At 35.4% G+C, this 12,589-nt stretch overlaps 1 long non-coding RNA gene across 5 annotated transcripts in view; it reads left to right on the plus strand.

Moving 5' to 3' along the window:
* LOC131165311 (uncharacterized) overlaps positions 1 to 12,589 on the plus strand; it is a 32,972-nt gene extending 20,383 nt beyond the window's left edge. Inside the window, exons 3-7 of one of the 5 annotated variants that reach the window (XR_009139536.1) lie at positions 3,575 to 3,799; positions 5,187 to 5,797; positions 5,877 to 5,940; positions 7,008 to 11,149; positions 11,981 to 12,589. This is a non-coding gene — a long non-coding RNA (uncharacterized LOC131165311). The remainder of the gene's footprint in view (positions 1 to 3,574; positions 3,800 to 5,186; positions 5,798 to 5,876; positions 5,941 to 7,007; positions 11,150 to 11,980) is intronic. The other 4 variants (XR_009139534.1, XR_009139532.1, XR_009139533.1 and 1 more) reach the window with 4 other exon arrangements.

Here is a 12,589-nt window from a genome sequence, read left to right on the forward strand (position 1 = left end):
TTGCTCAAGGGGAGTTAGACTTAGTGTGTCAGCTCAAGAAGACTTTATATGGTTTAAAATAGTCTCCAGAGCATGGTTTGTTCGGTACAACACCTTATGTGGATGGTATTGTTATTACAGGTGATCATGATAAAGGTATTCTTAGTTTCAAACTTTTTTGCAAACTAAGTTTCAGACCAAAGATTTGGAATCGTTGAAATACTTTTTGGTATAGAAGTATCTAGATCTCGTATCGAAACTATTTTGTCATAGAGGAAGTATGTTCTTGATTTGTTGGATGAAGTTAGTTTGTTGGGATGTAAACTGGTGGATATACCCATGGATCCTAATAGTAAGTTAGTGTCGGATATGGTTGATTTGCTACCTAATCCTGGAAAATATTGGAGACTTGTTGGAAAGTTAAATTATCTCATTGTCACTCGTCAGATATATCTTTTGTAGCAAGTGTTGTGAGGCAATTTCTAGATTCTCTGAGGGCAAGTTATTGGGGCGCAGCAATTTGCATCTTGTTAAAGGTGTAGTCAGGAGTAGGGGTGACAAAACGGGTCCAAACCCGACGGGTGACCCGTCACCTGCCCGTTTAAAACGGTGTAGGATTTTATACAAGCCGACCCGTTTATAAACGTGTCAACTCGGGTTTGGGTCGGCGGGTGACCCGTTTAACTTATTTGTATATACCAAATCAAACCTAATCCCCAATCCCTAATGGATTCTAGAGTAGTGGAGTGGATTGCTGCCTGTGGCCATCTCCCATGATCCCATTCCCATCTCCTGACTCCCCGGTTCTCCCTCAGCCTCACGACCCTCACTGCCTCAGAAGTCATGACACTCACTGGCCCACCGTCTCACACTATCACACTTACGCACAGCCTCACAGGTCACATGCTCAAAGGCAACTCGACACTGCAGAAGCCTCACCCCTAGTGCTGCGGCACTCGGTACTCGGCACTGGTAGAACTCAGTACCCCCCAGGCATGCTAGATTTGAGGACAATGCTTGGTTAATGGATATTTTTACATATTTTTCTAGGGTTTCTTGTCATGAACAGTGCTTGGTTTATGGAGTTCATGTGTTTCCGTGTCGGAAGAGTGATTGCCATCTCAGATCTGCCATTTGAATGTTTGAGACAAGCTTGCAATGTTTTGTGTTTATTGTTTGTGTAATTGTGTTTGGGTTTGGGCTGATGCTGAAGATACATTTTATGTTTTTTTATTTAAATATTAATAAATAAAATGAAGAAGAAGGAGTGCTCTTTTTTCTTTTTCTTTTTTTTTAAATTGTCATAAAATTTTAAAATAGGTGACTCGTTTCTTAAACGAGCGGGTTAGGGTTTACATGGTTGTGACCCGTTTAACTCCGGCCAGTTTACGACCCGACTGAACCTAGCCCATGAACCCGTTTTGCCACCCCTACTTAGGAGACGTCTTTTATATTGTGATCTGGGTTAGACTTATATCCATGGATATATAGATGCAGATTAGGCTGGATCGCCTTCTGATTGGAGATCCACAACCGGGTATTGTATCTTGGTTGGTAATAATTTGGTCTCTTGGAAGAGCAAAAAACAAGCTGTAGTGGCAAAGTCAAGTGCTGAATCAGAATTTAAGCTGTGGCTCACACTGCTTGTGAACTTATCTGGTTGAAGAACATGTTGGCAGAATTGGGTATTTCTTATTCTTAGCCTATGAAGTTGATGTGTGATAATCAAACAGCTCTTCATATTGCCTCCAACCCAGTCTTTCATGAGTGGATGAAGCACATTGAAGTTGATTGTCACTTTGTTCGGGAAAAACTTGCGCATAAGCTCATTACAACCACTTATTTAAAGTCGAATATGCGGCTTGCCGATTTGTTTACCAAAGCATTGGAGGATGCTCGTGTTAAATTTATTTGTAACAAGTTAGGAGTATATGACATTTATGCTCCAGCTTGAGGGGGAGTGTTAGAGGTTATTTATGTCTTTTAGTATTATTATTATTGTGTTAGTATGTTAATTAGTGAGAGTTAGTAAGGGTATCATTGTCATTAGAATGTATTTAATTTATATTATAAATAGAGGGAGAGACCTATCTTCAAGCTAGATCATTCATTTTAATCAAATCTTAACAGTAACAAGCTAGGAGCATGACACATTTATGCTCCAGCTTGAGGTGGAGTGTTCAAGGATATTTATGTCTTTTAGCATTATTATTATTATTAAGTGTGTTAATATGTTAATTAGTGAGAATTACTAAGGGTATTATTGTCATTAGAATGTATTTAATTTGTATTCTAAATAGAGGAAGAGACCTATCTTCAAGTTAGGTCATTCATTTCAATCAAATCTTAACAAGAGCATATATCAAAGTGAGCAAGCTATGTATGCTTTTTCCAATTTTACGTATTTGGCAATCAAATATGGCAGGTAGCTCTCAATGCAAATTCTAATAAAGCATGCTATATATTCACATGCCAGATAAAAGGCAGAAGCTTGTTTGGGAATTTGGCTATGTAATATTGTTTACTTTATACTGAATTATCTTAATTAAATGTTATTTTATTATTTTGTGTGGAAGGTTTATTTCGTTTTCTTTGTTAATTCAATATATTATGATTTATTTGAAATTCCATCGCAACCAAGGAGCAAAAACATCTTCCAAAAACAACTTGTATTCCATTTGCTCAGTGCTCAGTAAGTGGTGGAAAACTCAATTTACTTAAATTCATAAGATAATACTACTTACTGTAATAGGAAACAGGATTGGGTTAAATACTTTGTTAATCATTTTGTTATGCTTGATTTTTTTTTTTTTTTGGTTTTAATTGTTGTAACTGTTCTGCAACTTTGGCTTCGTGTCAAGAACTTAGGAATTTACATTTACTGCACTGCCAATCTGTGACGTAATTGGCTATGATTTTATTTTTTTGGCATTTATTAAAGAAGTGAGCTGATTATGATTTATTGGCTACAGGTAGTCATCAGCTACCAATTTTTTTGGGATTTTAGGGTGTAATTATTTGAACACTTTGGTTCTGCAGATGAGATGAATGGAGGGTGTGATTTTAGGGTTGTATTGTTTGGACTCTTTGTTCTGCAAGTGAGAAGGTTTTTTGATGCATTTTCAAATAGTGAAATGGATGAGTTTTTGCATGATAGAGAGTTTTTGGCTTCCAAAGCTCAATCCCACCAGGCCACATTTTGCGCTAGGCTTGGTTCAGTGGACTTCTGCTGTTCTCTAGCTGTGAAATTTTGGTGTTAGTTAATGCAACAATCCTGCATTTGTCCTTGTTTAGCTATGAATCACCATAATTTGTACTGGACAATGCAGCTCAGTGTTTATGTTATAAGACTTAGAACCTGTTTGGGTATATTCAAAAATTAGCACTTAATAACTATTATGACTTAAATAAGTAATTTGAATAAAATAAGTAGTGTGTGGATTATTTTAAAAAAATGCTTATATAAAAAAAAGTGTTTATTTGTTTTGTCACTTAATTAAGACAATAGGTAGAAGCTAAAAATCTTGACTACTGCGTACAATATCTTAAAATATAAACATGTTTTCTTCAGCGTAACCACTAGCTTTTTTTTCAGCTTCCCCTCCTGACAATCCTGGTTTCCCTCTTGACGCTTCTTGAACCCAGCCATGGCACACATCCTTCAGCCATGAAATCATTCGCCTCTTTCAGCTTCTAGCCATTACAAATGCATTTCGTCATTCCTGAGCGGCTGAGCCTCAAAGAATGCAAGCTTCTAATGAATTTAGGAGGCTAGGTTGCATTTCTTCGCACTCGATCTGCCCCTCTGAAATCTCAACTAGTAAGTGATTCAATTAAATTTTTTTTTTCTCCTCTCTCTAAATTTGATCTGTTTAGACCTATATTTGCTCTGAATTTGAGCTCAACAAATGTCTCTTCCGAGTCTGAATCACTTTTAGATTTGTTCTTAATTCGTTTTTTGAAGCTTCTAGTCTCTTATGTATAATTCATTTTGACATCTGTTCTAAGCTAGTGCTTGGTTGAAATTTGTTCTGACATGCATGAGTTAAAGTTTGTGTAGTTCTTGCTGCGTACATGGTGTTTGTCAAAATATGTGTGTGTGTGAAATTAATCTGCTATGTGTTTTTAGAACATTGTGAAGTCAAATAGCTATATGTCAGTATGTGTATATGAATTCCATGAAAGCTTCTACTAATGCAGGACCAAGACTACACTGTTCAGGCATTTATATGAAATCAAATAGCAGTTGATGCGTAGATCAAATCAATTCCAACTTGTATCAAATAACAGTAAAAGCATGGGCATGCTTGCCTTGCACATACCCGCATTTGCGCTCAAATAAAGAACATAATGAATTGATATTTTTCTTTTTCTTACTCAGCCATAATACTAATCCAAACTAACAACTTATTGATCTGAAGTAGTTGACACTTCAGTGCTTCATGTCGCTTCATGATGAACAAATTGAAGCACATGTACTCCTCTCATGATGGTAAAAAATGATGTACATACTCTGAATGTCAGTGCCTAGGTCCAAACAGATGGTAAGCATGCTCCCAACAATTTCAATACTAGCCATGCATCGTTTAATTGTTATGAGTGGTATCAATTTGAAAAAGTTTAAATTAAGCTGATCAACTGTTTTATAAAATCCAAAATATGATCAAGATGTGACAAGCATATTTGCTTAGGCGATGAAGTGGAGTGACACTCTAACAGCTCTGGTCCATTGTCCAAATAAAGAAAAATGAGTATGCACACAACCCATCAGATTTAGTGCCTTAAGTATATCTAGGAAGAAATGCCACTGTATGAATCCCGAATGATCAACAGTTCATTTTCCTTGCATCAAGAAAATATGTCTTTCTATGAATACGAGATATTGGATGGGTCACTGAATTGCAGAAGCATAAACATAGTGTTTGATTTTTATTGATTGTCTTGTATTCTGCTTTTCACAACTAACGAATTATTTGTGTGATCTATTGATTGCCAAGGACAATGTTCTTTATTTTGTAGATATTATACTTGTAATATTTTTGAATTGGGATTTTGTTATCCTAGTAAGGACATAAGAACTTTCAATTTGTTAGAGGACATTGCTTTAGATTGTGCAGAAGGGCCGAAGTGAATTATTCTAGTGATTATTTTTCTAATTTGATTTCTTGAACTGATTTGAAACCAATGTGTTGTTTTCGAATATGCAGATTGTGGGCATCAGGCCATGTTCTTTGGGTGACTGGATCAGAGCTGAATGCCTGAATCCAACTAAGTGCTTCACCTGTTGATTGGTTGGCTCTCATTCAGTTGATTGTCCAAGTAAAATCTCTCCGCTGTTTATTCTGTGAGCATGAATGATTTGAACTGTTTTCTTATTCTTTTTAGGTTTGCTAAACTGGGACATGCCTGGATTCATGACGGTTATTGGCTCCATGTATTGTGGGGGACACAGTTTGTTTATTCTACCCAAAATTTATTTAGTAGTTTGGTACTGTAGTAACCCGACCCCAGAAAAAAAAAAAAAAAAAAGAAGAAGATATTTTGGAGAAGATATTTTGAAAAGAGATATTTTTAGATATTTATATATAAATATCTTGGAGGAGATATTTATTTAGATTACTTAAGGGCTAAGTAAGGATTTATTCTATAAATTCTCTTATCCTCTCTCATTCTCTCATTCTCTCTCTCTAAGATCCTTCGCCGTTCATCGTCCGTTTCCAAAAACGGAGGGTACTGTGTGGATCAGAAGAGGAAACTCTACACTTTTAGTGGATCGGATCGTCGTTTCGGAGAGTTTCGGGTTTTCCCAAGAATCGAGGTAGGAATCTGATCCTAATTTTGATTGGATATTTGGATAGCAGTAGAAAACATAGTAAGGTTATGTTCTGTGGTTTTAGGTTTTCGGGATCTCGGGTTGTTGTTTTGGACCGTTTTCGTACGAAGTTTCATTTCGAATATAAGGTAAGGGGAATTTGATTACAACATTTATTTTGGAAAACTAAACCGCTAAAAAGCTAGTTTACGTTATTATGTATGATTTAACTGCTTATTTGTGAAATTCTACCGAGTAGAAATGCCGGTTTGACGATTTTACGATTTTTGGTAAAAACGAGGATTTCGACGTATGATCTCCAAATTTTACAAACATCTTTATTTGTATTTATACTATAGTAGGAGAGGCTCGATTCCTTTATTTATTTAGTTAAACTATGTATATTGAATTTCTATCATTTAGCGGGTTTTTGTATTAAACTTGTGTGATATATGTTGAAATGGAAATGAATGTATTTTCTATACTACTGATATAGAATATGGGAATGAAATTCCAATTTGTTATACTGACAATGTGATAAACAGAGGCTGGTGATACACCGAGCCGCATCAGTAAACAAAGAGGGGTAAACTGAGTGGAAAGACGCTGGTTTGAACCTGCTGGAATTATTTCTATAGCATTGATATAGATTATGGGAGATAAAATCATATTTGTATAAATTGAATTTATGATACACAGAACCACAGCTTGAGAGTCCCGGGAGGGTTGAAAAATACTTTCTTTGCAGAGTTGAAATAAACTACTGTTATATGATACGGCACGATATCGTAGCTAGATGTACACGTGCAACCACACGTACTAAACGATGTGGGTACCAAGATGGTCGGCTAGCAGGGTGAAACCATTGGCTGATATTGGGCCAATGGAGGCAGTCGGATCGTATGTAGGTACTCGGCAGTGTCTGCACGAACAGGGCATTGGACGAGTACCAGTGCACAACCCGAGCCACGGGGTAAAACTGGTTATAGGGATATTTTGCTGTTGGTCATCTGATAAATCATTAAATGGTCGAAAGACAGATGTGGAAATTTTGTAATATGAATAATGATATACCTGATGCATTACTGTATTGAAAATATTTGATTTATATTCCAGATGTTGAATGAAAATATGCATGTATGCAGTCACACACTGTTGTAACTCCTTCTTCCTTACTGAGAGGTGTCTCACCCTATCTTACAACCCTTGTTTTCAGGTCCATCCGTGCGTCGGTCCTAGTAGATAAAAGGACTAGGGAGGTTATTTTGGTTAGCTTACGTAAGCATCTAAATTTTTGTACTAAACTTGATGAAAGTCCTTTTTGGAGGATTGTAATATGACGATTACTCTAAGTCCGAATGTATGTAAATTATGGATGTATTAGTGAACTCTGGTATAAGGCTAGTAGTAATCCCAATGGATGTTTATGTTTTTCCGCGACATTTACATCATGATTATGTATGTTTTACACCCGTATGTCCCTGTTTAGGGCAGGTTGTTTCCATATCTTGAACAGGTATAGGTATTTGATGTATGTGAGTGACACCTGAGTCCGTGTAAAGGGCCGGGTCGTTACAGGTACAGTTTGAGTAACACTTTAATAACCACTCGTACCAATGCTAAAATTCAGGAATAGATTTGAGAGACCTCATGACACAACCCATTGAGCTTATATTTTTTCCCTTTTACAAATTTGAAAGGGGGGGGGGGGGGGGATTGGTTGTTTCAAGAAAAAGTAACACCATCATGCTGTCTGATGGTTGTGAGATAGGCAGTGTGGAGAAAGTTTGGGAGGACTAGTAGGCAAATTAAGCAGAGAGAAACAGAACAGAGTGCAGGCAATCATGTGGTTCTCCCTGCATTCATGGATGGAAGCAGTAAGCAGTTGGACGAAAAGACAGGTTCCACTATGAGGACATTAGAATGTCTAAAACTTGCTCATCAATCATGACGTTTCACTGTTTGGACACCCCCACCCCCCTGGCCCCCCAAAAAATCTTTCGAGTCCCATACATAAGCAAGTAAAGGTTTCATTCTACTAGGGCAGGAAACCAGCCCAAGGCTGTGATTTGCAGAGAAGGAAAAGGGATGGAAACTGAAAGCTGCAAGAGATAGAAAGTGGAAGGAGCTTTGATTGGTTGAAGAAGGAAGTGTTTAGTAAAAAGCTACTATCCAATTTGAGTAGCAAGATTCTTTCCATGTATTCTTTTTTCCACTTTTGAAGAGTGGAATTTTGTATGCGAGAGGAAAAGGGCATTTTCCTCTCATTTACCTTGGTTTTCCACCACACTATTAGAAAGAAAATATCTTCACAGGCATTCCCTTTCTCTTCCTTTCTTTTCTTTCCTACCATTCGGAGTCTAAATTACTGCATATGCTACCATTGGTGGAATTGAAGGAACTCTAGACAACACATGCATTATTATTGTAGACAATGCAAACTCCCATTAGGCAGAGACATTATGTGGCAATTCTCCCCATTTTTTTGGGTCAGGAACTTCTCCTGTGCCCATCAAGCATAAAATGTCATCATGTTTTTATTTATTATTTTGTTATTAAAAGTAAAAATTTGATTTGTTGACAGATGTAAGTGTTGGTATTACTGTATTAATGTTAGATGTTTCAAATTAAAAAATATATGTTTAATAGTCGTCGGTTTTATTTTAATTAAATATATGTTAAATTTTAATATATTAATTATTTTTAATGTTTTGAAAATATTAACGACTACTTTAATGGTTTTGTATTTATGATGCTGGAAGTTATACTTAATTTTACCTATATGAACTGTGATCCAGTTTCATTTCAAGGCACAGTTTTTTCTTTTTCATATAACTTTATCTTCTACTTTTTCTAGAGATTTATATTTTGTTGGATAACTAAACGACACTACATCTCTTATAGCTTTGATGTTTGTGAGTGCACAGAAAACCGAGCCAGTTTAGTAATCCTGGAGGTCGTGCATGCAATGACTATATGCGCCAAGAAATGTTATCTGTAGGCACGAAATCAGCTTTAAGGACAGTCCACGCCTCATCTTCTAATAAGTATTTGTATTTTTATGTAATATTAATTTTATTAGTAAATATTTTTGCTTCTATTATATTTTCCAACAATCTTAAAGTTGAATGCTATTATCTATTTTTGAAGGGAAAAAAAAATTGCACATGTTGAAAAATTTTTTTTAAAAAAAAATCTCTTTTTCCCCAATTATACGATTATGTGATTTTTGTAAGGCACATAAATTTATGTGAAATAGATGGTGGTGCATATATATACAATTAACTTACTATGTTCGATAATTATTATTAATACTTTTGCAAAGTAAGATAGGTGCAAATTAGATAGTCTTTGCACGGGAGCAGTAGTGTGGTGATGGAGTCATCTAATTAGAACACGTCATAAATGACATAGGAAAATAAATTGGAACATGATAATCAATACACATAGATGTATAATTTTGTAGTGCATTCTCCAAATGGATAATAGGCACATAGCCATAGTATTGACATTGACTAGTGTATCTCTGGACTAGTCTGAACTATTTCAATAGTCAAATTGGGTTATTGTTAATGTGATCACAAAATGTTGGGGTACCTAGTATCAATATGATCAAAATATGAGAATTAAGAAACAACTGTTGATTAATAAATTCCTTAACTAAAGGATTAGCTAAAAAGCTAATATAAAATAAACATAAAGGGGGATGTGTCTTAAGCCTTAATATAAACTACTAATGATGGCTACCTAATTTATGTGATTAGAGATCCCATGAATTAGATTCAATGGGTAAAAACATGTCATTGAGTAGTTTGGTGAGCACTATTACTTGTCTTGATAATCCCTATGGTGTTTGAATGGTGCAACTGTAACAATTGTGAGATTGTGTTTGTCTTTTAATAAATTCATATCCTTTGTTAGGTGGTGCGTTTAGTTACAGTTACACACTTGATGGATTTACCTATGTGAATGTAAAAGTGGGGCTGTCTCCTATGAAAGTTTATTGGTCTATAACTTTCTAGAGCACTCATGAATATCCAGGCATGGTGCATATGACCTATTTGTACCAATCTACAGGAGCTCTGTCTAGAGATGTTGTGTGAGGTGATATGTTTATAGTGTTACGCTAAAAAAATTTAGTTCAAGAATTTAATATTCACCAAGTTCTTGTAACTCATAACATATTTTCTCTAAGTGCAATTCAAACTGAAAGGTATTGTCACCTAATGCATTATATTTCGAGTTTATCCAACATTGGTTTTTTATCTTTCTTTGCTTGTTTTAATTTGAACCATGTGGGAGATTGTTGGCATTACTGTATTAATGTTAGATGTTTCAAATTAAAAAATATCTTTTTAATAGTCGTTGATTTTATTTTAATTAAATATACATTAAATTTTAATATATTAATTAGTTTTAACATTTTTAGAATATTAACTACTACTTTAACGGTTTTGTATTTATGATGCTAGAAGTTATTCTTAATTGTACTTATATAAACTATGATCCAGCTTCATTTCAAAGATATGGTTTTTTTTTTTTCTTCTTCTAATAACTTTATCTTCTACTATTTCTTGAGATTTATATTTTATTGGGTAGCTAAACAACACAACATCTCCTATAGCTTTGGTATTTGTCAGTGCACACAAAATTGAGCGAGCTGAGTAATCCTCAAGGTCGTGTGTGCAGTGGCTATATGCACCGAGAAATGTTTTCCATAGGTGTGAAATCAGCTTTAAGGATAGTGGTCTTTCCACGCTCAGCTTCTGATTAGTATTTATATTTTTATTTAATATTAATTTTATTAGTGAATACTTTTCCTTCTATTATATTTTCCAACAGTAAGTACTGTCATAGATTTCTTTTTTGAGGGTTGAGATTTTAAGAATATAATGGAACATGACAATCAACATAAGAAGATCGTGATTCCATTTCTTACTAAAAATGTCAGGAGAAAATGTATACTTTCGCTCATCAGCCTCAGGGAACTAAAATAGGTAGAAGAAATTTGATTTGCTCCTTTTTCTTGCTTGATGCCTCCAAGTCAAAATGAGCTTTTATCGCATAATACCATTTCAAATTCATGGATACCCTATCAATTTTGCTGCTGCTGGTTTTGATGTGTTCACGTTTGGTTGGGATTGTGCTTCTTGAAGCTTTCAGGTGTACTGTTTTGTACTTGACTTGTTGGCCATAGTCAATTAAAGTACAGGAGCTGCTGTTTATGTTCTGTTCTGGTTCTATACTATGGAGCTGAAGTACTTCCTCTGCTGCACGCAAACTCAAGAAGTTGCTGTGTTACCAATTTTGGGAGTTCTCTTTCCAAAGCCAGTATTGCTTATTCCAGAGGCTGAAACGGTAATTCCTTCCTTTGTGGCTAAAGAACCAGAGTCATCTTTAAGCTTATCCATCAAATCCAAAAGAAACCTGGGCTCAGATATGATATTCATTTTCTCTGCTTTAACCACTGTTGACTTCACTTGCTGTTCCGTCGCTGAAACCCTCTTCCTTCACTTTCAATTTAAATATATATTGAGAAAAACAAACCCAATTCATGATTTCTGCAGTCTCATCTTGTTATTCACATTTCCAAATAATACAAACCATTTGCAGACATACCCGTGATCTCTTCATGCGTATTAAACATCAACAAATATTGTCCCCAATGGAACATCTCAATGATTTAAGGCCGAGTCTTGTAGCAGAAGACCAATGAACAAAAAAGGGAAATGGAATCCTGAAAAGCCGGCAGTTCTATGGCTTTGTCCTGCTACCCTTCATTCACTGTTCACATTTCTGTAACTATGGAATTCAGCAGAAGTTCTCATGTTATGCATACTGAAATATAAGATGTTTGCAATACAGGGGCTGGGGGGAGATTAGAAATACAAAACCAACAAACCTGCCACAAGACTCGGCCACAAAATCTTTAGGGAGCTAATTAGACAGTTATGTCTCATGTATGCAGAATATAGAAAAGGGATTTTGAGAGGAAGTGGCCCTTAAACCCTAATATATACCTGTATGCAGAATAAAAGAAAAGGGTTCAGTTATCGATGGCCATTATGTATTTTGTAACTTTTGATTATTTTGTTTTGAGTTCTTTTACTGTTTCTTTGGTTGAATATTACTAGTTAGCTTTACTTTATGAATGGATTAAATTGCAACTATAACATGTTTGTTTTACAGGAAAAACTTGACTGCAAGGCCTTCCGTTGAAAGTCCTTGGCATATGCAAAAGAATTTGATATTCCTTTTAGTGGTACCACAGCTAAAGGAAAGCATTATTGGGCACCTTCTCAAGGAACACACCCATCATTCATTTCTAAAGATTCTATGCATGTAGAGGGGATCCGCCCCATTGGAGGAGGAAAGTAAAAAAATACCACTAGAGAGTAATTCCTTCAAACTGTCAAGAAAAGGGGAAGATCCAGTTTGTAACGAAAGGGGAGGGAAGCGTAAAAGAGAACGTGTTATGGATCGATTTGAGAGGAGTATTTAGGAGATTTGTGCTGTCTTTTGCACTGCTCAACAATCTTATTACACTTTGGAAGGATGCATCATTAAATTTAATAAAATGGAAGATTTGGTTCCTAAAAGGAGTTGACATACATATGCATGCATGATCCAATATATCGAGAGACATGGATGCTTGATGGAGCCCAATTGTGCATGAGATTGTACTTGAACTAGTTTGAGCCGTAATTGATTTTTCATTTATAGCTGTTATTCATGTAATATTGAATTTTATTGATTTCAAACCATTGCTAATTAGCTATAATTGATTTTTTTATTTTT

This window comes from Malania oleifera, chromosome 10 (assembly GCF_029873635.1).
Source record: "Malania oleifera isolate guangnan ecotype guangnan chromosome 10, ASM2987363v1, whole genome shotgun sequence".
NCBI lineage: Eukaryota > Viridiplantae > Streptophyta > Magnoliopsida > Santalales > Ximeniaceae > Malania > Malania oleifera.